General features: G+C 41.9%; 1 long non-coding RNA gene across 4 annotated transcripts; it reads right to left on the bottom strand.

The window, feature by feature from the left end:
• Positions 1 to 118: 118 nt before the first annotated feature.
• LOC120098880 (uncharacterized) lies at positions 119 to 27,083 on the bottom strand. Of its 4 annotated transcripts, none has more exons than XR_005497566.2 (3): positions 26,141 to 27,083; positions 13,793 to 13,899; positions 119 to 6,127 (listed from the first exon to the last, which is right to left on the bottom strand). It is a non-coding gene; the product is annotated as an uncharacterized LOC120098880 (long non-coding RNA). The 4 variants fall into 4 exon arrangements; XR_005497564.2 differs by lacking the exons at positions 119 to 6,127; positions 13,793 to 13,899 and adding an exon at positions 22,573 to 23,494 and having other exon boundaries at positions 26,141 to 26,213; positions 26,348 to 27,080; XR_005497565.2 differs by lacking the exons at positions 119 to 6,127; positions 13,793 to 13,899 and adding an exon at positions 22,573 to 23,494 and having other exon boundaries at positions 26,141 to 26,213; positions 26,352 to 27,079.

The raw sequence follows: 27,083 nt of genomic DNA on the forward strand, positions 1-27,083 counted from the left end.
GGCTTCATTGACCGTCAGTGTAACACTATTAATTCACCATTACAATGATTAATATTACTTGTCTCATTGCTAAGCTAGTTTGGTTGTGATGATTACTAACCAGGCCAGGGGAATAAACTGTAATGTCATAACTGTGTGTTTTTATTCTCAGTATTTCGTAGTTTTTGTATTTCTGACTCTCTCTTTGTTTTGTTTGTTTCTTTTTTTTTTTTTTTCTCTTTTCTTTTTTTTGGAGCTGGGGACCGAACCCAGGGCCTTGCGCTTGCTAGGCAAGCGCTCTACCACTGAGCTAAATCCCCAACCCCGTTTTGCTTGTTTCTTATTTCTTTCTTTCCTTCTTTCTTTCTTTCTTTCTTTCTTTCTTTCTTTCTTTCTTTCTTCCTTCCTTCCTTCCTTCCTTCCTTTCTTTCTTTCTTTCTTTCTTTCTTTCGTGTGTGTGTGTATGAGAGAGAGAGAGAGAGAGAGAGAGAGAGAGAGAGATGTGCTATGAATCTCAAGCTGCTTTGAACTCACTTATAGCCCAGAGTAGCCTTAAGTTTCAAGCTTTCAGAAGTTCTCCTGCTTTCTATTGTATGTATAATATTTTCCTTGTCATTAATCATAAATAACAATTTTTCATTATAATACACAGAATGACTAGATAGTGTTTTGATGTCTTCATGGTCTTTTGAAACTAGAATTAGCTATTTCCAGCTAGGTGTGTTGATGAATGCCTGTAACCCTAACTCTTGGCCAGCTGAAACAGAAGTCATGAGTTTTCAGTCTGGGCTATGGTGAAACTCGGGCTCGAAGATATTTTGAGGGTGTAGAGTAAGAGAATTCTTTTCCCCAGGTGAAGAGATTTTTCTGGAAAGTTCTATAACAGTGACTATTTTAGCTCTATGTATCTGTTAACCTTTGCTAAAGAAACAAAGATACTCAAATAGCAATGGCTTGAGTAAACATTTATTATTTCTCTGTTTCTGTGGACTAATGTGACTGAAGTGGGATGGTCTAGGGTGACCCCTCCACACACCCACATACACACACCAACACACACACACACACACACACACACACACACACACACACACACACACACACACACACAGGGTCTCATATAGGAGACATGGGTGATAAGGTTGGCTATGGTCTCCTTCTGTGTGGTATCATTCTACAGCAAGCTTGGCTTGGTTCACTAGACTTCCCAGTAGTAAAATCTAAAGGGAGTAGGTATCCCATAATGAAGGCTTCTCCCCACACACTTTCTACATATGTCACGTTTTTCGATATCCCATTGCCCAAAGCAGATGGCAAAGCAAAGCCCAGAGTCAAGGGTGAAAATACAGTGCCTAAAACTGGGCATGGTAATTCACATCATTTGTCTCAGCACATGAGGGGTGAAGGGAGAAGCATCAGAAACTGAATGTCTTCTTCAGCTACATATGAAGCACCCATGGTATCTTGGCTAAGAATGAACGAGAGGGGAGTGGGGGGACAAGACTGCTTTGTGGAGCACCAGAGGTAGTGTCCCCTGGCTTTCAACCAGCTCCGAGGCAGAAGTGTGCTGAGGTAGAAGAATCAAGAATTCATGCTCAGAGTATGTTACGTAGTGAGACCCTGTCTCAAAATAGCCAACTAACAAGAAAAGCAAGCACAGAGTACGCATCTATAAAAATGATGTTTTAAAGTGCACGTTAGCAACTTAGAAAATTCCCTCTTCCTATCTGAGTACCACTGTTTTGGAAATATACTTAAGTATTTACTGAATACTTTCCAACATAAAACTTGCACATTTATTGAATTTCACAAATGTGTCTGGATGACAAATACTAATATTTTTGTGTCCACTTGAAACTGGAAGAAATAGGTTAGTATTACGTCTTTCATAAATTTCAACTGACCTGCATGTGTATGTGCTTGTATGTTTATATATATGTATATATATATATATGTATATGTATATGTATATATATGACATTGTATGTATATGGATAGCTTTGACATTTTATGTTTTATCAGATACTGACACACATATACACATATGTGAAGAGCTATGTTTTATTTGACATTGCACAGACATGACTCTTCAAAAGAACCTGCAGATTTTCCATGTACCTTTGACACTGTGAGATGTGATAAATTGGTGACAATGTGATAAATTTTACCAGGGAGAAGTTGGCTCCAAGAGATTTCTTTAAGTAGAGTTCAATAGTCCTTAAGCCTATATGTTCACAGAATGACTGGAGAACACCAGTTCTTTCTTATCTAATTCTACTGAGATCATTTAGATGTGCTAAGATGTGGGGTCCTGGATGCAAGTACATCGTGTAGCCAGTATCTACTGTACTGTGTCCTCTGGCATGATGCTTCACTTTGACAGAATGATCCAAAGAAACATTGATCAGTAAGGTCTCCTGAGTCATGCAGGTCATTAGCTGAGCTTGTGTTGTTTCCTTTCATTCTCTCATCATCAGTTAACCTACCTCATGAACTTGGCATGAGATACCCATGAGATAAGCTGTCTGCAAATCATTAAAAGCTCTAGAAACACAAACTATAACATGATGTCCCAATAGAAGGGGCTGACATAATGATCTTAAATTCCTAATGTTTGCATTCATAAAAATGCAAGGGTTTGAGAACTATGTTTTTAAATGTTTTATTCATTTTAAAGAATATTTATTTATGTATTTATGTAGATATGGGCACTTTTCTGAAAACATATCTGCACACTAAAAGGTGGCATCAGGAAATTACGAGCTGCCATTTGGGTGCTGGCAGTTGAACTCAGGACCTTTAGAAGCAATGAGTGCTTTTAACCACTGAACCATCTCTCCAGCCCTGAGAACTATTCTTGGTATTTCTTCTGTATCTTTAAGTGTAGGAATAGTTGAGAAGTATCTCAAGTCTGACAATAGTTGTAATCGTTCTGGATTAAATAAAAGCTAGCAGCTAAGTCTAGTCATGTTCTTCTTCTCCTCATTAAGAGGCCTCACCGCAAAGAAGAATGGAGGGGGTCTGTAGATCCGTACCCATGGCACTCACTGTGCACTCAACTTCCTTTCTAAGATGAATTAACCTTCATTCTTTTGCCCTCTGTCTGCATTTCTCTGACTCCACAGCACTTAGACCCTTTCTCAGACTTGGTCTGGATTCTTTTAGTGTCTTCTAATTATATTCATAGCCTTGGCTTTCAGGCCTAGAAACCCTTTAAGGTTAATTTATGGGCTATTTTGAAAGAAATTTCCTAGCATTTTATAGGGACTTTATTTACTTTAATGAGACCTCATCAATGTATTCATTACAAAGAACCTCACTGGTTTGCTTTTCTGCTCTGGGCACTTACTCGCCTTCTTTGCCCCCTCTGCAGGAAATTACATTGTGGGCAGAGGCCTCATGCAGAGAGAAGATGTCTCCCTCTTCAGCGGAAGCAATTTCTGTATTGTGTGTTGCTTCAACTGTCACAACATTCTCAAGCAGGAGCTTGCTCTCTTGATGAATATTTATAGCCTCTTCCTGGAGCACCTGGAAGGTCTGTGGCTTAGGAGGTGAGTGCTGCCCATAGCAGGCAGATGAGTGGATCCAGCCTATGTAACCATAGAGACCAGAGTTGTGCAGTGCAGAGTGTTGTAGACCAGGGGAACATTGCCATCCAGCATCAAACCAGTGCTCGATGAGCTGACGTACTAGAATCTGGGCAGAAGGCCCTGGCCCAGGGTCCATTTGCTCCTGTACTGTCTTATGATTTTTGACACCTCCTTGAGAGTGAGATTTTGTATTTCTTCCTGTAGTATGGACATTGTGTGTGGTTGTTTGTCTGGACTCGTCAAAAACAGGACAAATGCCATAATTTGTGCAGCTGCCATCAAGACATTCTTGCATTCCTATAGGGTTTCATACTGGGATATTTTGGTCCCCTTGGAAAGGGGGGATTTCTGAGGGCAGGTGAGAGTTATAGGCTCTGGAAGACGATGTCTGTGACGCAGTTGGCTTCTCTGCATACCATGCTTTGAATGGCACAGCACTATACCACACTCTGCTAACTTGGGATAGAAGGACTAGGCAGAGCCGAATAACAAATCCAAAGGAAGTGGTCAGAGAGCCGTGTAAATTGAGAACATCCACCTAAGCTTCTCTTTCCTTCTCTCACGGGACTGGATGACTTCCGAGGACCACCTTGTGGCTTGATTCCATTTTTACTTTAATTGATTAATTTACTTAATACGACGTACACAGTCAAAATATCTCTTAGAGAAGATATATCTTAACTATTTAAGATATTGTAGAATGCTGCCTAAACTTCAGGAACTAGGTCAAATGTTGCCTTTTACAAGACGTTTTCCCTCCGATTCTAGCAGATGCCAGGAATATTTCTCTCCTTGACTTCCTTACTTTCTAGTGTTTACAGAACTTGTATTCTGTTAACACATAATAAAATGACTTATGTGGGAGTTTTATTTTCTATTATGCAAGTCTTTGAATCCTAAAAATTCCAGGACAGGCTCTTGAATGTTACAGATCGTTGGTATAGAACAGAAGACATATCCAAAACCAACAACCAACCAACCACACGCCATTTGCTGGATAGAAACATATGTCATACGATGAATTGATGGGCAAAGAAAGGAACGTGGAAGTAGGGCATATGTTCTGGTAGAGATGGGAAGCGGGCACTCAAGGAGAGAAAGCACTAGCAGTTGGTATGCTCAAGAAGGAAGAAGGCACCTCTGGGGAGTGAGGATGGTGAAGTTGTAGAGTAATTAACAACTAGAGTATGGGATTGGAAATTAGAAATTGGGGTGACTTTGCTCTTTTGAAAGCAAGATCAGTTGCCACAAATTTTTGAGTCATTGGGTGTCAAGGTTAAACAGACGTTTCAGGAAGATCTCTCAGGTACATTTATGCGAGGTAGTGAGACTTCTTGGAGGTTTCTTACTTGTAGGTCAAACTGAGACTCCTCAGCTGTTCCTACCACTGTTTGCTTTGCCGTTATAGACTCTAACCCTCAGAAACCATAAACCAACTACGTACTTGCTCTGTAAGTTGTCTTGGTCATTGGTTGTGATGTTTTGTTACAGCAATAGGCAGAAAGTAAAACAGAGGTGCTGTTAGGGGAGTGTATTAATGTGTGTGTGTGTGTGTGTGTGTGTGTACACATGTAATTCCATATACATAATATATAATAGTTCATACATAATTATGGAATTTATTAGATTAGTTTACAGGTGGTGGCCCAACAATGGTTCACTATGAGTAGAAAGTCCTAGGATCTAGTAGTTGCTCAGTCTGACAAGGCTGGATGTCTCGGTGGGTCTTCTGCACATGTTGGAATCCAAAAGAAGTATATTCCAAAGCCAGTGAAGGAATGGTTATGCTAGGAAGATAACGGCAAGCAAGACAAAGGCACAGAGCAAAAGGTTCCTTTTCCACGTCCTTATATAGGCTCCCAGCAGAAGGTATGGCTCAGATTAAATGTAGCTCTTCCTGCCTCAAGATCCACGTGAAAAGTGTGTATTTCTACCTCAAAAGTCCAGACTAGAGATCGATCCACCCACTTCAAATCTTTCACAGGTGTGCCCTCTGTTTCTGGATTATAGCACTTTCCAGGTATAGTCAAAATGACAACCAACATTGGCTATCACAGGGAGGTTTTGGAGGTGTGGCCTTATTGAAGGAAGTATGTCATTGGAGGTAGGCTTTGAGAGTTTACAAGACTTGTGCCATTTCTAGTTTGCTTTCCCTGCCCTCATGTGTGAGGTAAATACTGTGAGCCTCCACTTCCACTCCTGGCCACCATGCTGCCTCCTGTCATACTTCTCTGCTGTGATGGATTCTAATCCTCTGAGACCAGAGGCTCAAATGAACTCTTTCTTTTATAAGTCATCTTGGTCACAGCATTTTATTGTAACCACAGAAAAATAACTAGCATAGTTATTTGACAGAAATTCTGAATCTGTTTTGGCCTGGTCTATGGCAGAGTTACAACTAGCGAAAAAGAGGAAACGTACTTGAGAAGCTGCAACAGGTAGAAAAAGCTTCCGGCCCCATTTACCAGAACTGGGAAACCATCTTCCACCCACTGCCAATGTCAAGACTCTTGGATTGGGCCATTTTTCACTTCGAGCACCATATTTTCTACAGTGAGCTAAAGAAAAAAAAAAAAAACCAGATACATTTGTAGTCAATTCTCATAACTGTATGTTGCCTAGGCATCCCATTCTAAACACAAGTTAGACCTTCTCCTACTCTGCTTTGAGGAATTCCCAGTTCTCAGCTTCCTCTCAGGCTCTCAAGGTAGTCCAGGGGGCCGTTCACTGCGAAATGGAAGAAGAAACAGGGCTTTGAGGATACAGGCCATGGATGCAGGAAGCCATGGCTTGTAGGAGCATGAGAAGGCTGGCCGCTTGCACAATAGAGGCAGGCAGGAAGCAGCCAACTATGGAGATCTCTCTAGAACCTTAAACAATGCAATGTTCTGTGTGTGAGCGAGCTGCAAAGACAACACTTCTATGTGGAACTCGAAGACAAGTAAAAATATTTTTTTTTTTTTTACCTAACAACTTCAATCTTCTCTCCCCTAGAAATCTATTAATAAGTTACCAAATTAAGATTCATTTTTTATTTCCATCCCCCGACAGTTAACTGCCTCTGTTCATTGGTATTGTATATTTGCTGATTTCTTGCTCTCCTTGAAAGCTCAAGGGAATCCACTTCTTTAAGTCAGCAAAGGGAACTAGATAAAACTGAGTCTGCCGTGGCCGGACTGTGCATCCCACCACGGGTCTTTCTCCTTGTGTCTTTGCGTTTCTCTGTACAGGAGCACAGCATCCAGGGACGGCGGCTGAGCCCTGGGAAAATGTACTTTCTGGTTCAACTTGTGTAGCTTTTTAATCGGCTTCTCTCCTCCAAGCCTGGGAGAGCTCAATGCATCTATCCAAGTGCTGGGCGGTGGGGGAGTCAGCTCGCCAGTGCTGGTGGTTCTCAGGGAGCTGGACTCATGCCTGGTTGCTCCTGGGAATTGTGCTGTGGCCAGTGCAGCTGTGGCCCTTCTTAAGCGGTGGCCAAGAAAAGTTCCTTTCTATGAGCTGCCCTTTTAGCTCATAGACACAGAGGCACCAAGGACATTGTAGGGGGATTCAAATGTTCCCTGCCCCATAAGTATGACCTCCTGAAGTTGTCTCTCCTCTTTGCCTTGGGCTGGCCCACAGTTCCCATAGATTACAGAAGACTGTAGAGTTAAGATTTTTGTTCCCTCCGGTGACAACGCTCTCACTCCCAAGGAGGTAAAGAGAAAGATATCAGCATAGAAGAATAGAAAATAGGCCTCCTTTGTCCTTTCATCGGAAGAGCTGAAGCAAGACAGGCGAGCCCTAGTTGGATCTGCCACATTTTAAATTTTGCCATGGCTCTGGCCTCCATTTGCAGAATGAGGCTCTAACCAGATAATCCCTAAAGCCTTTCCCCACCTTGCAGCCTGTGGTTTTGTTTTTGTTTTTCTCCCCATGGGCTGAAGGAGAATGCACACTTTCCAAATTAATTGCTATCACCATCCTCCAAGGAATACCTAGAGGTCTTCAGCTCAATGACAGATATTCCTCATCTTTTAGAGGGCTTTTGGGAAAAATCAAGTACAGGTAAACTTCAGAAGATAAAACTGATCGTGGTGTGTCTATGAAATTTGAAAGTCATCCCCTGAAGTTAGGCAGGGGCCTCCCATGTTGGCTATGAATGAAGTTTTGAACTGGTAACTTCTAGGCTGAGCTGCCGCCATCATGGCCGCCGCCACTGCTGCTGCCACTGCGGTTTGATTATTTTTTTGAGACAAGGTCTCATGTAGTTGAGGATGGATTGAACTTTAGTTTGTCTGCCTGAGCTTTCTCTTGAACAAGCTAAGGCTTCCTACTAGAAAGATAGGGGCCAAGGTGGGAGGGAAACCAGTTAAAATTAAAAAGCAAAGCGAATAAATGAAACTGCTGTTGTTTGTTGGTTTTATTTTTTTTTTTTAATTTCTGCTTCTGGGGTAGGGAGGATAATGTCTTACTATGTAGCTCATGCTGTTCTTGAACTCACAACCCTCTTGTCTCTACCTCCGGATTGCTATGATTCCAAGTATGACTATCCCTTCTAACAAACACTGGCTCTCGGCTATTGGTCAGACTGGTCCATCTTGCCCAGCTCCTGACTATTACGGATATGCTGCCAACTATTATGTGAAGGAAAAGGCGAATCAGTGAGAGGCTTGGCAAGGCTTGGCATCTATATGGTCATGTGTCTTGTTTGGACTGAAATCCCATAATATCTCCAGGCAGTTTAATTCTGTAGCGGGACTAACTGGAATAATTAAACAAAGCAAAGATGTACAACACTGTGCTTATGGTACAACACAGCTGCGATTTCAGGAGCTCAGGAAAGAGAAGGAGTTGGGGGGCATCTGTCACCACAGAAGCATGCTTACAACAAACGATGATTTAGCAGACTCACAAAACACTGTAGACCAGAGGCTACAGGGCATAGCCTCCCTGTCAGGAGAGAGAGGGCTGCCACGGAATAGTATTAAAGGAATTGTTGATCGAGTCATGGCATCTTACAAACTGAAATTCTGCACCGCGGTGGGTCATCCACAATGCCTTCTTTCTAGCTGAAAATCTGATACCTTTTGAAATAATTGCTCATAACCTACAGAAGTGAAAAGGACTGAAGGCTGTGTAGTGAATGTAATAGGAATTGCGTGTTTGAAAGGAGCCCCGCCCCCTTGCCTCTTCTTATTGGGCAAGGCTTAAAAAGTAAGAGAGTGGGAGGAGTGACTGGTTTTCTTAGACGCTGGGATTTCTGTTGCAAGAGGATTCTCTTTGCTTTGATCAGGGATGTGATGGCTTTTTGTTCCCCAGCAGTACAGGGATGCTTTTCAATGGCTTCCTCCCTCCCCAGTGGCATTCAGTCCTAAAGAAGCATTTGCATAGCAAGCATGATCTGCTTAGCCAGCGAGAAGTGGAGCAGGTTAAGCTCTGGAATAATCTTGCTGCCCGCAAAGATGTGCATGGGTCTAAATGTTACAGACCTTTGAAGCTGAGGCCTTGGCCACACAAGCAATCCCGGACGTAATTCTACAGAGCAGTACAACTGATGTTGTTTGCATGCTCTGACTCCTAAAGTCTCCAAGAAGAGTTGTTAATTTGTGCTTTTGTTCTGTGATTTGACTACATTTGTAGCTTTTGGAGGTTTTTTTGGGGGGAAGGGGGAGCTGGAGGGGTGCTTTTGTCCGTTTCAGAGCTGATTATATCTCAGTGACTGAAGTGTTTACTTAGAATCTGTAAGGTCCAGAATTTGATTCCTAGAATTTGCAAATAACAACAGATTGCCTTTCAATGCCCCCCCACCCCTATTTTTAGCATGGGCAATTCATGTAGTTTTCATAAACTACATATAGCATAAACATGTAGCAATTCATAAACATCCCAGAGCTAAGGATATATTGGAAAACTGGATTTGGTGGTTGGACCAGTTAGTTTTCATTGTCAACTTGACACAACCTAGAATCTCCAGCAGGGAAGAGGTTTTTTTTTTTTTTTTAGAGAGCAGTTAACTACTAGTTATCAAGATCAGGTTCACATGAGGGCATGACATCAGGAGCCGGGTGCAGGTGTGGGGGTGGGGGTGGGGTGGGAATCTTGTTAATTGAGGTAGGCAGACAGAGCCCACTATGGGCGGGTTTATTCCCTAGCAGGGATGTCCTCAGCAGTGTATGAGAGGAGAAAGCCAGCTGACAAAACAAGCAAGGATGCATTTATGTTCTTCGTTCTCCTCGACGGTGGCTGCGCTGTGATTAACTGCTTGATTTCCTGCCTTTGCTTCGCAGAAATGATGGGCTGTGTTTTCCAATTGAAAACCATTCCCCCTTATATTACATTTTGTCAGAGCACGTATCACAGCAACAGAAATAAACTGGAATTGAAACACATGTGCGTAGTTTTAGTCTTCAATAGGTAGAGGCAGGAGGAGCAAAGTTCAAGGCCATTCTTGAGCTCAAGACTAGCCTGAGCTACAGGAGATCCTCTGAAAACAAGAAAGAAAAGAAAGAAAGAAAGAAAGGAGAGAAAGAGAGAGCGAGAGAGAGAGTGAGAGAGAGAGAGAGAGAGAGAGAGAGAAAGAAAGAAAGAAAGAAAGAAAGAAAGAAAGAAAGAAGGAAAGAGAGAGAAAGAGGGGAGAGGGAGGGAGGAAGGAAGGAAGGAAAGGGAAGGGAAGGGAAGGGAAGGAAGGAAGGGAGGAAGGAAGGGAGAGGAAAGGAAAGGAGGGGAAAGAAGGAAGGAAAGAGAAAGAAGAAAGAAAAGGGAAGAAAAAATAATATCAATATTTGTCATGTTTCAGAAGTTTGTAATTTTCCCTTTCTTTCCTTTCTAAAACATGACGAATATTAATATTATTTTAACTCTTAACCTTTGAGAGTTTGCATTACTTTTCTGTCTCCTGTCTTAGTCTCTTTCCCTCTTTGTCTACTAATAAAAGTTCAACTAAGAACTCGCACCTCTCTTTGGTCATAGGTGTCCTCTACTGTCCCATGTTCTCAGGTTGGCTTTGTGGTGGCTCACAGTTCACAGGAGTCCATTCCCAAAGTACCTTCCTCTCCAAACTTTGGTGACTCTCTGGGAGTCAGCCCAGGAGGCCAGTGAGGGCAAGTACAGCCCTTTGTCTCTGAGCCACTTTGCATGGAGTTATTCTGTCCACTTTCTTCCTCTGCCCATCCCTTCCTCCAGGCCCTGTCCTGGCCTCCTATCCAGAAAGTAATGGCTCTGTGTGCCAGAGCCCCATAGCTCACCTTCCACTAAGCCTTTCCCTGTGCCTATGTGCTTGTTTTTCCTGTCTGAAGAGTGTCAACATTAGTGACCATAAAAATGCTTTATTTCAAGCAAACATTTACTTGGTTTCTGGTGTTTCTTAATTTATTTCATTTCAGTTTCTGCCATCAGATTTTTCTTATCTTTATTTAGCTTTTATTTTCTCACAGGCAGTGTTGGGTAAAGGTCCCAGACATTTCCAGAAACCTACTGTTGTCTGGGGTAATGGATTAGAGTAGCAGTTCTCAACCTGCAGCTCTCCACCTCTTGTGGGGAAGGAGGGACTTCCAACAACCCCATCACAGGGGTCACCTAAGACCATCAGAAATCACAGATATTTACATTATGATCCATAACAGTAGCAAAATTATAGCTATTAAGTGGCAACAAAACAATTTTATGGTTGGGAGTCACCACAAAGTGAGGAAACCTTATTAAAGAGTTCCATATTAGTAAGGTTCAGAACTACTGGTTTAGAGTGTGATCACTGGGGACAAAGCACATGGGTCCAATTCCAGCTCTGATCTATGTCGTATGAGTCAGTTAGGCCCTTGGAGCCTCAATCCCTCGTCTGTTAAGTCAGAAGGGTACCAGCCATGCTTGATTGGCTGTTGCGCGGATGGAATGAGTCAGTTTTCACAAAGTTATTGAAGTAAGTCTCAACATGCAACAAAGCTGGCACTCCCAACATGTCAGCTCTTGTCCCCTCGCAGCCAGTGTCTAGCACTGAGGGCTTATGGTCCAAGTTCTTATCTTTGTTCCAACCCCCCTCATTCCTCTGAGGCCCAGACACAGGCATTTGCACATACAAGTTGCTCAGTAAATATCTGTAGAAATAATCAGTGCTGAAAGCCAGCCTCATCCCATGGGTTTGGAACTCGATAGTTTTCTTAGAACAGACCAAGGCCCAGCCACATAGCTTCTGCTAATGCTGGCCCCTCACAGATCACCCAAGATGGGGTGAGTGCTCTGAAAAGAAATTGCCAAACTTCTCAATGTTTAACGTAGAAAGCTCCCAGGTCCCAATGAAATAAAGACATAATTAATCTTCGAAATTCTTTCTTATTAGTAAAACTATATATATAATCATGCATTGACTAATGGTGAGGACATGTTCTGAGACATATATCGGGTAATTTCATCTTTGTGTGAACAGTGTAGAGTGTTTTATGAACACAGACAATAACGGATGATATCATTGGGCTCGCCTCTTACTCACATCATATATGGCCTGCTGTTAGGGGAATGCATAAATGTATGTAGCATGACTACACACACACACATATACATACACACACACATTCACATATAAAATACACATGTATAAAACATAGTATATCCAGAGAGTGTATATAATATGCAACTTCATATGTGCACATACATGACCACATATGAAATTTAAAAAATAATATATATGCAATTCCAGCACAAAAATATTCATTCAATATATTTTTAGATTTTTATGCATTATGCACAGATTTAGAAATAATAAAAAGATCATGTCACAATTAATGTTTTAGGAACTCCACCATTTATTTATGTGTATAACTATGTTATAAACTAACTGTCCAATTCTTAATGAATGTCAAACACATGTTAAAAGGGTCATCTACCTCTTGTTACTGCCTTCTTCATGCATAACTTACCAGAAGGTTCTACCCTCTTACGTGCACAGTTTCGGATTTGAACTATTATAATTTACAATGCAGCTTCGAAGAGGAGACCATCTATACTATTACTATACTATACTATACTATACTATACTATACTATACTATACTATACTATGCTATAGTAGAGCCGACCTTGCAAACCTAATGAGGAGCTTTGCTTTAACTCCATTTTGGTTTTGCTTCCTGATAGTTGTTAACCATTACATGAACCTGGACCTTAGACTGCAGTAGATCTTCAGGCCAAACTGGGGACTTAGTAGTGCATAAGGCTGATGCACCTCTGTAGACGTGGTTTTCAAGAGATCAGCGCTTTTTCTCTGGGGTCAGGACTGGCTAGTAGGACATTTTTATTAGAGCTGCTCCTCTCTCTTCCTTCAAGATTTCCAGGGGTTGGGCAAGCAGGATGGCTTGACTGGTGAAAGTACTTGCCATCCAGGCTGGATAATCTGAGTGTCATTCCTGGTTCCCTTGATAGAAAGAGAATTGAATTCCACACCTTGTCCTCTAACGTCCACCCATACACACACAGATGTAGAACACACATACACACACACACACACACACACACACACACACACATGCCTGCCACACACAGAAATACATACAGAACATACACAGAGTGGCAAAATAGCCGAACAAAAATAGGACATAGCTATTGACAAAAAAATGACAACAATTTAACCACAAAGCCACCCCTAACAGTGTAATTAAGACAAGAAAAACTGTATTGAAAATAATCAATCTGATTAAATCTCACTGTGCTGCCTGTAGACTGAGCCCAACCTTTCCTCAGCATGGTGATGCCCAGGAGGGACCTACTCTGTGTAGTGAACCAGGAGCTCACACAGGAGGGACCTTCTCTGGGCAGTGAACCAGATCGCCCAGGTGAGACCTACTCTGTGCGGTGAATCAGGAGATTGCACAGGAGGGACCTACTCTGTGCAGTGAACCAGATTGCCCAGGAGGGATCTACTCTGTACAGTGTCCCAGGAAATCTCACATGTAGGGTCAACTCTGTTCAGTGAACCAGGAAGTCACAAATAAACCACCATTATACTGTCCCCTTGACATGTACTTATAAACCACTGTCTCCCTATAGCTATAGAAATGGAAAGACAAGAGCAAAAAAGAGAGCATGAATTTCACTCTGAAGATTATGATGAGTTCTAGATCAGGAACTTACAATGGGAGGCTCTATTTAGAAAAACCGCAGCAGGATTTTGGCTTCACTTTTTCATGCAGCACGGTGGTGAGTAACAGGTTGATAAAATGACAAGTCTAAATCCATCTTATTATGACAAAGTACCTGAAGCGATGCTCTTTAAAAGAAGGAAGGTGACAGCTCAAGGTTTTGGTCCATGGTCATTTGGCTCTGTTGCTTTGGGCCCATGTTCAGATGTAAAACACCAATCACTGTGGAAGAGCATAACAGAGAAGTCCCATTCTCACAGGGCAGCCAGCAAGCACACAAGGAGCCTGGAAGGGGTTTGTTCCTTCTTTCCAGTTGGTCCACTTCCTGAATGTCTGACCACTGTCTTGTGAAGGCTGGAGACACCCTTAACCCTTGGACCTTTAGAATGTGAGATGGAAACCACAGCTAGGGTCAAGGAGTGTGAACATTGTCCAAACCTCCCATTCATTTACGTTTTGCTATTTTGAGTCTAGAGTAAAGGGAGTATCAGGAAGGAGTCAATAAAAGTAATGTCGTACTGGGCCTACAGGGTGTTGTGTCTGGAGGATGAAATGACTAGTTAGTGTATTAACTAGGAACCAAGACAAAAGCAATCAAGGCAACAAAAACTAACATTTCTAGACGTCCTTGTGCTTTATAAATGGTATCTTTAAATAAAAACTTACAGCATGAATGCCAGTTGGTGTCCAAGTAGAATTTTGAATAATTGCATGTAGCATGCCTTCTCGGCGCAATGGCTAATATCACCCTTAAGGCAGAGAAATGTTATTGTCTCATCTTGAAAGCTCTATGCAGGGACATTTAGCAAAGAGGACCTTTCACAGTTATTTTCCTAGTCATGTCTTTTGCAGGTATCAGTGGAAAAGTACATTTTTTTTTGTGACACTAAGAGTTATTTGCATAGAGGTTGCCTTCTAAATGTGTTGTGAGAGACCCAAAATCAGAGAGGACAGTGACAATTCAGTCAGTCAGCTACATTTCTCTCTCCCTTTAAATCAGCCCATGGCTTATGTAACACAAAATAGTCTATTTCTGAGCACGTACTTGGTAAATGATATTAATTTTCCAAAAGGTTTTTCCTATCTTGCAGGTCCTTGGACACCAAGCCTTGGTTTTCTCTCTCTTTCCTCCCTATCAGATAACACTCATGAGGGGAATTGTTTTATTGATCTGAACATCTCTTTTATGTCCTTGGATGAATGGCAGGAGTACAAAGCAGTATTCTTGGAGAAAGGGTGTGTGCTCATTGCTATATCACATGATAAAATGTTCCAGGATTCTGCTCTGGGAATGAATAGATAACAAGAATATTAAAATTAGGACGAAAGACCTGGAACAATAGCAGCACGGAGTAGGAGAGCTTTGGGCTGTCCTGTAGTTGTTTTCCACATTCAAGCAAAGTATTGGGACATTTTTTATACTGTGAGCATTGCATAGATCCTCAGCTCAAGAATTTGGAAAAAAAATAAAACTGCCAATGCTTGCATGTACACCAAGGAAATGAAGGCAGCCTAGATATCTATCAGTAGATAGATGGAGAATGAAAGTGGGACACATATATACCATGGGTACTATTCAACTGTAAAGAAGAAAACAAAGTTATTTGCAAGGAGATGGATGGATCCGGAAAGTGTGATTTCAGCGAGGTAACCCTAACTCAGAAAGATAAGTATCACATGTTCTCTCTCATACGTGTATCCTTGTTCAGAATGTCTCTGTGTGTGTATAAATAAGGTGAGTGTGGGTGTGAGTCATCAAACTAGAATGGAGACCCTGAGAGAGGAAACACAGGTGTCCATGACAATAGGACATGTGACACAAATGTGGAAAGGAGACCTTGGTAATTGAACGAGGGTGAGGGGATAGGGTGAGGGACAGGCGAGTCAACACAGATAGATAAATTTTGTTTGAAAATATCACAATGAGACTGCCCCACATGGGTATACAGCCCATATATATGCAGCCACCAAAACTAGATATTTTGATGAAGCTAAGAAGTGCAACCTGACAGGAGCCTGATATAGCTGTCTTCTGAGAGGCTCTGCCAGAGCATCACAAATACAGAGGCGAATGCTAGCAGACAACCACTGGACTGAGAACAGGACCCCCTTGGGGGGCATTAGAGGAAGGATTGAAAGAGTTGAAGGAGCTTGCAACCCCATAAGAACAACAATGACAACCAACCAGAGCTCCCAGGGACTAAACCACTACCCAAAGACTATACATGGATTGACCCAGGGCTCCAATTGCATATGAAGCAGAGGATGGCCTAGGGTAGGGGAATGTCGGTGTGTGTGTGTGTGTGTGTGTGTGTGTGTGTGTGTGTGTGTGTGCTGGAATGGGGGTGGTTGGGGAGGGGAACACCCTTATAGAAGAAGGGGAGGTGGATGGTATAGGGGGCTATGTCCAGGAAACTGGGAAAGGGAATTACATTTGAAATGTAAACCAAAAAATATCCAATTTTTAAAAAAAGAGAAGAAATGTAATACTAATTAAAACAAATAAATTCTTGTATGTATTTGCCCAGCTTAAAATATAAACTTATTACTCTGGCTAGTATACTGTTCAGTGTTGTATGTTTTTCCTTTGACATAAATAAAAATATCAATTTTTGCGTTTTCTTATTTATCTTCTAAGCCAATAAAGTCAATCCATGTTGGATGTGTACTGCCATTTTTTTTTGTTTTTATAAGCATTCTACTGTGAATGTTTGTCCATTACCTTGTAACAGTAAATGTGTGTATGTATGTATGTATTTGTTTGTTTATTTTGTGTACACATGGCATGAAGGTGTGTGTCTTAGTGCTCTCGTCAAGGTTGATGAACAACTTTGTGAAGATGTTTTGTCAGTTCCTAGGATTGATCTCAGGCCTTTTGCACAGCAAGCACTTTTACTGTCTGGAGGACTCTGGGTGTGACATTAACTTTTCCTTTCCTTAACGATAGTAACTTGCTCCGTGGCCCTAGGCTGTCCTCCTGTCTGGGAATCGAAGGATTCCAGGGGTGTGCCAGCATAGCCTGGGACTTCCAGATTTTTGCGGTATAAACATTGCTGCCCTGACTCATTTTAGTGTCTGATGGACGAAAGTCTCTCTATGCCAGAGGCCTAGAGCTGGGATTGCTGCTCATGGATGACGCATGTCTTCGATTTACTCAAAATGCCATCGCTGCCATTGTTCCAATTCATACGCTCCCTAACAATTTCTAAGTCCACTTATCCCACATTCCTGACACTGTATTTTAATTTTTGGCCTCTCTGGTAGTTGCGAAATAAAATGTCACAATTCTAGTTACTATCTCAGTAACAAGTCTGGTCATCCTTTTACATGTATCGACTGTTGTATTAGTCTGTTGCTCCTCTCCTAATCGAATCTTCTTATTCTTTCTAAGGTTCATGCTATTTTCCCCTTATTTTGGGTATGAAATTTGAATTTTGTGTTAATTGTGTTATGCAACTGTATTTTTGTCACTTAGACTTCTGTCCTCATGTCCACACCCTTTAATTTTGTTTATTTTGTGGAGGTCTTGCTCTAATCATCCCACTCGTTAAAGCTAGGTGTGCACAGTGACTCCAGGTATAAATGCTCTCCCACTTAGTCACTTAGTGTAAAGTGTAAAACACTCCCAGGACCACAACCGAATCGCTCACTCACTGCGCCTCTTTGGTTCACGCTCTCAAACCCCTCCTGCTCCAGGATTTACACAACCCACACACTATGGGTTGCTTTTGTCTCTGTAGAACTCTTTAGTTAATTTACTTTAAATCCCCTCTTTGTGTGTGTGTGTGTGTGTGTGTGTGTGTGTGTGTATCTGTGTGTTTCTGTGTGTATGGGGGTGGGTTATGAGGGAGAGTCAAAGCGCCCATGGAGGCATAAAGAGGGAGCTGAAGCTCTCCTTGGGGCTGGAGTTGTGGGTAGGCTGGGAGGTGCCTTAGGGTCCGCCAAGGACAAGGTTTGTTTCCTAGCACTTACGTGGTAAATCACAGGGTTCATAACCATCCATAACCCAAGTCCCAGGGGAGCCAGCACCTTTTTCTGGACTCTGTGAACACCAGATGTGCACATATATGCATGCAGGCAAGCACTCATACATATAAAGTGAAAATAATAAATCTTTTAAAGTCTATACTGTGTGGTATATAAGATACACAAACAGTATATAATTCATGAAACGGCAGAAAAATACCTCTATTTGTCTCCAAGTGTCTAAGATTACATACATGTCACAATACACCTGGCTTAGGATTGATTAGTTTTTTGTTTTTTGTTTTTTTTTTTTTGTTTTTTTTTTTTAGGGCTGGGAGAATTCAATACACAGTCCTGGCCTCATCCTCCGCCTCCTGAGTGCCAGGGTGATAGGCAAGAAGTACCACATTCTGCAATGTGTTCTCCTTTACATCCTTCATAAACACAGACTTTCATTTCAAAATAAACGGTTCATTTTATTCATTCTATATGTGTGTCTGTATATCTGCGTATACATGCCACGGCATATATGGAGAGGTCAGAGGACAACTTGACAATTTCTACCCTGTGGTTCCTGGGGATGGGATTTAGGTGATCAGGCTTGGTGGGGGCAAATACCTGCAAATTACTTGTGAAGCCCTCTTACTGGATTCAGTTTCATCTTTTATAATAAACATGGCCATGTTATAGTACATTGAAGAGGCTCGTATATTCCAGGCTGGTTTCAAACTTATTATGTAGCCATGGATGACCTTGAATCCCTTATCTTTCTGGTTCAGCCTTCAAAAGCTGGGATTACAAACATGCAACACAATACCTAATCTAGATTAGTCTTTTTAAAATTCCAACTTTGTCTGGCCATGGTGCCCATCTCCAATTCCAGTTGAATAACTGAGGCAGGAGGATCGTGAGTTTGGGATCAGCCTGGGTTCCATAGAGAGATCCTTAACATCAATTTTTATTAAATGGATAAATAAACATAATTTCATTCTCTCTGTCTTTTTTTGGGGGGGGGGGCTAAGGCAAATGTTTTCAAATCTGTTTTTAATAATATGCATTTTTATATTTTATATTTTATATTATGTTTGCATTATCACAATTGTCTCCATTTTTCTTTATCTTATACTCCTCTCCTGTCTTACAAGATGATTTAGCTTTTTTTTTTTTTTTCCTTTTTTTTTTTCGGAGCTGGGGACCGAACCCAGGGCCTTGCGCTTGTTAGGCAAGCACTCTACCACTGAGCCAAATCCCCAACCCCTGATTTAGCTTTTTTTATAAAGTCCTTAAGCATCCCCCTCCTCCTCCCACATAATCCTATTTGCTATGAATTTTTGCCAGGTCAGCACCAAGTGTTACATGCAGAAAGTAGGTTCTGAGTGAAAGTGGAGTGCATTGTGGTTTCATTTCCCTTCCCACCCAAGCTCCTGTTTTCTGTTCTGCTGACTTTTTGTGTATCCATCATTGCTAGATCCCTAACATAACCACATAATTCATTTTAACGTGGCCGATGATAGTTATGACTGTATACATTTCTCACTGTTTCCGAGGCATCGTTTCTGTCCTCCCGCCATTGCTGAGTTCATTTGTAGTAAACGTTAGAGCAGGGCCTACCCCTTTCCCAGCTTCCGAATGACTACAAGAAACAGCACTTTTCTTTCTTGTTTTGTTTTGTTTAACTTTGGGACAGGATGTCACTGGGTAGCCCAGGCTAGTACAAACTGAGAGTTCTCTTGCTTCAGCTTGCCGGGATTAGACACGTACTACCCTGTCTGTCTGTTTTATTCATACCTTGTGGACTGTTAACCATTGTTTATCTTCTTTGACTGTCCCTTCTTTCTTTCCCTCCTGGCCTCCCTTCCTTCCTATAGTTCTTCGATTTCGACATTATATGTTCTGTCCTCTGCATTTCCCCTCTGTGCTTATGTGTTTTGATCTTTATTTTTCAATCTTTAATTAATTAACTAATTAATTAATTAATTTAATCTTTATTTTGTTCTCATTATGAGTGGCACAGTATGTATGGCTTAAACTCTCCAGGGCATGAGTTTCTTCTTTTGGATTTTCAATGTCAGAATCTGCAAATACTCCACAAGAGAGTTATTTGAGAAAACTTCTCTTTATTACTACCTTGCTGAGGGCGAATTTAAAAACAAAAACAAAAACACGAATGGAGTTTATATTTCAACAAATGCTTTCTCGGGATTCACTGAAAGCTTCATAAACTATTTAGCTTTTTTTAAGATGCTTTCATAGAGGAAGGAGTTTCTGACAGGAGTATGCTAGAACAGCTATATGACCAGGGAAATTTTGATACTTTGATTTTTTTTTTCTTCCATAAAAGTGTTAGAACTGATCTCTCTTTCCTCTGATCCATGGAAAAGTTATAATTTTCTTTTCCATGACTAAGTCTTGACCTTGAAAGTCTGTGACATACTACAAGACATCCACTAAGTTTGGAGTGACACACTTTGGCCTTTAATAAAATGTTTGCTTTGTAGGCCGTTCATGAAACTGTCAACATGGCATCATACACATCTGTCCGCCAAATTTTAAGGGTCTTACTTGGGATTTACAGAACGTTTTCCATGAGCTTATCACCTGTGGTTTCTCTGCTTTCCCATGACAGCGACTCTTCTACCTTTCATTCTCACATGGCAGTCAAAAGACTCAGGTTGTTTCCTCCTGTAATATCTTGCCCTTCCCTGTACCTTCTCAAAGAGGGAGAGGCAGTTGGAGACCTACTCTGTTCATTAGCACTAGCTATGGAGAGCGTATCCACAGTGCCTGGAATGCCTAAGGGTCTATATCCAAGACCCTTCCTTAAACATCCAACATCACACTTGCACAAGGTATTTCAGAAATGATTGGTGAGGAGACAAAGTATAAGCAGCACAACAGAGCAGTAATGGTAGAGATCAGAACTGGTATCAGGCAGCGGGTTCTCTAGGTCATATGGGCTTTGGGTTTTTCGGTTGTAAAAATTCTCTAGATCATCATCTCTGTGGCATTTTGAGGCTCAACGATTCTCTTGTACTTAAAGTAATAAGAATAAGAATTGCTCCCAAAGACTAATATATTTGGATTCTTAGTCACCAGAGAGTGGTACGGTACTACTTGAGGAAGATTAGGAGGTGTGCCCTGATTGGAAGAGGTGTGGCTTTGTTGGAGAAAGAGTGTCAAAGAGCTATGAGATTTCAAAAGCCCAAGCCAGGGCCAATGTCACTTTCTCTTCCTGGTGCTTGCAGATCTCTCAACTACTTCTGCAGAACAGTATCTGCCTCTGTGAAGTCATGTTCCCTGCCATGATGGTAATGGACCAAGAGCCTTTGACGCTGTAAGCAAACACAATTAATTGGGTTTTTTGTTGCTGTTAAGGAAGGGTTCCCATAATCATGGTTTCTCTTAATAGAAATAGAACAATGACTAAGACAAGTAATAACTCAGTAATTTTCAATAAAGGAACCCATGAACTTTGTTCTTAACTGTGAATTGCATCTAATAAATTGAAAGGGTTCTTGATATTCATATTATTCATAACATTTCATAATTAAATCTCTTTTTTATTTGAATATGGCTTTGCTTTTGTTAATGCCGTTATTGATGTTTCTTGCAGCAGTGTTTCACTATGCTGCTCAGACTGCTCTGAGAGAGAAATCTTGCAAATGTTTGCCTGCCTCTGCCTCTCGAGTGTTTAGAGATGATAAGTGCATATCCCCATGCTATACCTGTTTTGTTTTTAAGTATATGAAAGAGAAGGTGTCATAGTTAGGGTTAGTCTTGCTGTGATTAAACACCATAGTCAAAATCAAGTTGGGAAGAAGAGGGCTTGTGTAGCTTACATATCTTGAATCACAGTCTATTGAGAGAAGCCAAGGCAGGAAAACAGGGAAAGAACCTGGAGGCAGGAGCTATGCAGAGAGCATGAAGGAGTTTTGCTCACTGGCTTGTTCAACCTGCTTTCATGTAGAACTCAGAACTACTAGCCCAAGGGGGCACTTCCCACAATGGGCTGGGCCTTTCTGCCGCCATCGCTACTTAAAAAAAATGCTCTACAATCTTGCCTAATACCTTATCTTATGGAGGCATTTTCTCAGGTTTTCTTCTGTCAGATGGCTCTAGCATGTGACAGGTTGACATAAAGCTAGCCCATGCAGAAGACTAGCTGGAAATTCCACAAACCCTTCCATGAGAGTGAGAAAAATATCCCCCCAATAATGCCAAAATTCTAATTCTTTATACCTATGACTGTTATCTTCCAAGGCAGAGGGATTACACATTTATAGCTCAGTTAAGATGCTACCTTAATCAAATCACAGGGGTATTAGTAAGGGGAAAAGAGAAGTCAGCATTATAGTTAGGTGATGGCAGAGGGATGCAGTCTACATTGATGGCTTTGAAGATGGGAAGGGTACCACCCGTCAAGGGAAATGTGCACCTGCTGAAGCTGGATAAGACAAGAAAACAGATTTATCCTGGACACCAGAAGGTGCAGCCTGTTGGTATTTGATCTTAGCCCTGTGAAATGCATTTTAGATTTCTAGTATCCAGACCTGAAAAATAATACATTTGTGTTCATTTAGACCACCAAATTGGTAGTGATTTCTTACAGTGGCAAAAGAACATGCCTAGTGGCTCCTTACTTCTGACCTTTATAATACTGAGCAGGTTTCTTGGTTTACTTTGTTTTTCTGTATGTTGCTCATAGTGCAGCAAATCTCTGCCCTGCCTTCATAACCAAAATGTATGCCATGTCAGATTATGATGTATTGAGGCTGAACGAATAATTGGACTCCACATAGCCTTACGCCAAGGGTGCTTATTTCCTACAACCTCACGTCACTGTAGGAATTCACAGAACATTGGGTCTGGGTAAGTCTGACATGAATTAGTAAGTTTTTTCACTCATTAAATTGTTTTCTTTTGTCTGTGTGTGTGTGTGTGTGTGTGTGTGTGTGTGTGTGTGTGTGTGTTTCTGAGTTTATGTGCATGTGTGTGGGCGTGCCCATGGAGACCAGAAGAGATCATTGGATCTTCTGGAACTGGAGTAACAAACTGTTGTGAGTCCCGTGGTGTGGGTGTTGTGGACTGAACCTGTGTCCTCTGCAAGAGTACTACTCACTCTTAACCTTGGAGCCACATCTCCAGCTCCACCCTGGGAAGCTCTCCTAACAAGAAAGGAAACTCTGACCCATTAAGTTTAAGCTTGAGTTTTCCCTCAGACATGCAGCTAGTTGCTTATGACACTAGATATAAATAATCATGTCTGGTTCTGAGGTGAGAGCAGAGACTCCTACTGCAAGCATTAGGACAGGAACGTATTTAATGACCTGGCTCCTCAGCATGAAAACGGCCTCCAGTTGAGCCTCGGAGCGCTCAACTCTTTTTCTCTTCAGAAGCCCCTGTAGCACAATGGTTGCTATCCTGCAGCCCAAAGCTAGATTTCCAACATGGCAATCCCGTCTCGATTATTTCCATGCTGGTCACTTTGGGCACTTACCTTTCCATGCCTTCGTTTCCCATCTCTACAATGGAGAGGATAATAACATTTAGCTCATAGCCAGATAGGAAGGTTTAAATGTCTTAATAACTACAAGACTCACACAAAAGGACCAGGACCATATTAATATTATATCAGCATATACTTTTCTATAGCAACAGGCTATAGAATAAAGGCAAGTTCTCTCTGTTAAATAGACGAACACCATTTTAATCCTTAATACTTGCTGTTACTGTGGTTATTGGCCATTCTTCTACAAAATCACAAACCCTTCATTCTCATTCAAGACCCACATGTTCTGGCAAATTGCCTGTAGACTGGAAATCTTCATAGGCTTTAATATCAGCAGACATTCTGTGGGTGATGAGCACATGACAGTCATGAGTACCCTTGGCGATTAAAGTTACATTAGTAGCCCAGAGGAACACAGCGATGGGTTCTATGCTGGACTCCCTACAAACTGCACTGCGTCCAGCCCAAAGCTGCTGGGGTTCTGTTTCGTTTCTTAAGTGGGGGCTGAGCCCAGGCATCCCACACACTTGCTTAGCTGGCAGAATTCTAGAGCAGAAGTGCGGGACTTCAAGTGTCTTCAAGAGTGGAGCGATTCAAAGTTAAAGTGAGCTAGGGAAGAAATAGGAAGTGAAAAAGTAGAACAGAAAGACTTAGGTAGATAGAGGAAGAAGAAAGAGGAAGGAGAAAAGAAAGAAACTTGAGTGGAAATGAAAGATTCCAGATGAAGAATACATCTCCTGGGTAAAGAGGGGAGAAGCAGGAAGAGATTTATATACAGTGTCTCTGATACCTCAGGGAGGTCCCTCCTGCTTGAGCTAGTTTGAGAGTCATTGGGATACCCATTGAAGAACTTCCTGCCTCCTATGCCCAGAAACTTTTGATCCAAATGGGCAGAGTAAAGCCCAATCATTTTCATTCCTACCAAGCTCATCAATGATGTCAATGCTCATGATCTGAGAACATTTGAGCTAAATTATATCCACACAAAAGAAATTGCTCTTAGGTTTCTTTTATTAAGCCATATTTTACATACAGTAACTTGCCCAGATATTAATATTACTGGTTTCCTGGCATAACCCATTCTCTACTCAGTCATATAAAGATTTATCTGTTCCTATACGAAGCCTCTGGCAAGGATACCGAAAGGCTGTTTTGAATAAAGTTCTAATGACTTGATATGATTTCCCACCAGAACAATATAATAAACTCTGGTCAGTTTTGGGGCTTTTTAAGGAGAAAAAAATGTTTTTCTATAACTTGGGATTGAATATCAAATAAATAGAAAGCATCCACATGACTTTGATCACATCTGGTCTCATTTAAGCTATAGTTTATTTGTTATTTATTATTATTATTATTATTTGTGGTCTGAGAAATTGAGCCCAGGGCCTTGTACATGTTAGGCAAGAATTCGACCATGTGCTATAGCCCCAGGACTGTGCTCACTTAAAAAAAAAAAAAACTACTTGGAACATATTTCATGAAGTTGCTTAAGCAGGGTTTGAACTTTCAATCTTCCCACCTTAACTATCCTGCCCTGCCACTAGTAGTTGGTATAACAGACCTATGCCACCAGACCACTCCTTATTGTCTCATTACTCCACTGGAAAGATGATGATTCTGGTGTGTACAGAACTGTCTCCTGTTCCTTATACTAGCCATTTATTGGACTTATGTACTTCATAATCTCTGACGTTGAACAAGGAAGCTACAGAGATTTAAAGCCCTCGACAGGGCCTCCTGAGCTGCAGTGTGTACATAGTCACTGGGGATCTTGTTAAAATCCAGACTGTCATTCATCGGGGCGGCCGTGGACTTTCACATTCTGTGTCTGTAACAAGCTCCCTGGCGATGCCCAGGCTGACAGTCCAAAGATCACATTTCCAATAAAAGGTCCTGCGTAGCATGGAAAGTGTGTCCCAGACCTCAGCAAGTATCAGAATCATCAGAAGCTGTTTAAACACAGATTGTGGCCAGGGCTGTAACTCAGCTGGTATAGAATTCCCTAGCATACTTAAAGGACCAGGCTCTACACGCAGCACTGCATAAAACAGGTAGGACGGGGCTCATTTATAGTCTCAGCATTAGGGAGGGGTAGGCAGCAGGATCAGAAATTCTAAGTCACCCTTCGTTACACAGAGAGGTTAAGGTCTCCCTAGGTTACATAAGACCTCCATCTCAAAACAACAACAATAAAGCAGGAACCAAGTTAATAAAATAAAAGACACACACACTCTCTCTCTCTCTCTTTCTCTCTCTCTCTCTCTCTCCCCTGTGGGGTGTGTGTGTGTGTGTGTGTGTGTGTGTGTGTGTGTGAGAGAGAGAGAGAGAGAGAGAGAGAGAGAGAGAGAGAGAGAGAGAAACAGAGACAGAGACAGAGACAGACACAGACAGACAAACAGAGACACACAGAGAGACAGAGGCAAAGAGAGAATGCATAAGAACTCCGTACTATTATGTCTGACTCAGTAGGGGTGGGATCCAAGACTGTTTCAAATTGTCTCGATGCTAAGGGAAAACTGTGAACACACTGTGACAGCTACGGGTCTTGAGCAATTTCTGCACCTCCTGCTTGCTAGGTGATTTCCCATCAGTTCACACTGCTGTGGAGACCATCCCCTCCACCTTCTGACAGCCATCCCTCCTCAGTCTCCACCCTGCTCGGCTTCTAACTGCCACCATACGCTCATCTTCCTCCTCCCCCAACACCTTCTCCTTTTCCTCATGTAGTCAAGGCAGACCTCAGAGTCACTATTTGTTGCATAGTCAAGGCTAGCCTTGAGCCCCTGATGTCCGAAGTGTGGGGGTTATGGGTGTGCAGCACACAGCTGGTGGGTGATCTTCTAGATATCCTTCTCTCTCACGACTGTAATAGAGTTGACCCTCTTTGCTTCTCCCTTTCTCCAACTCTTGGACTCTCTTCTCTCCCCTCTGCCTCTGAACTGTGTCTTTCTTAGTTTAGCCTGTCATGATCTCCAATGCTCACACCTCATCCTTCTCAGAACTGGCTTCCTGAGGTTTTCTATCTCCAGGGCAGCCTGTTGCCTCTTCCACAGTAATCCTGAAAAAACAGATGGGATCACGTTAGCACCTTGCTTAAAACCCCTCTGTGTCAGCAGAGAACGCAGTCCACATAGGTTGTCTTGGTCAATGTGACCCTGTGGAATATGGCCTTAGCAGTTTTCGTCATCATACCTACTTTGGAATCTCATCAGGCAAGCTTCAAACACATCCAGTCACACAGCCGCTACAAGGTTTCATACCTCCGTATGTTACCAGTCTCTGAGAATGCTCCCCATCCCCCACAGAGTGTCCAGTAAACATCTTCCCACCTGCAGGCCCTTCCCTTTGAACAGTTTTGCAACCACCCCAGGAAACAGTGGTCATGTTCTTCCTGTGCACACACACACACGTAGCAACGCTGTGGTGTTTCCTGCACTTCTTAGCATGCGTGTGCAATCCTCATGGTTTGCAAAGTTCCATAGGACCGATGCTCTTTTCAGCTTTGTGCTTGTTCATCTTCAGATTAAATACTCAAGTAGGCGTGATTGTGGAAACGGAAGCTGATAAAGACCTTAGTTAACTGCATCCATTTCCAGAGGCTGCTGGGACAAACCGACACAAACTTGCTGCTTTAGAGCAAGAGAAGTAACTTGTTGTCTCACAGTCCATGGAGTCAGAAGTTTGAAATTAAGGTGTTGGTTGGGCCTCCTCTGGAGACTCTAGAATTGTGTCCCATACCTTTTCTCTCTCTTTTTTAAAAAGAGTTTTTTTTTTTAACATTTACTTTATTTATATGAGTACACTGTAGCTGTCTTTAGACACCCCAGAAGAGGGCATCAGATCTCATTACAGATGGTTGTAAGCTACCATGTGGTTGCTGGGATTTGAACTCAGGGCCTCTGGAAGAGCAGTCGGTGCTCTTAACCGC

Source organism: Rattus norvegicus, chromosome 20 (genome assembly GCF_036323735.1).
Source record: "Rattus norvegicus strain BN/NHsdMcwi chromosome 20, GRCr8, whole genome shotgun sequence".
NCBI lineage: Eukaryota > Metazoa > Chordata > Mammalia > Rodentia > Muridae > Rattus > Rattus norvegicus.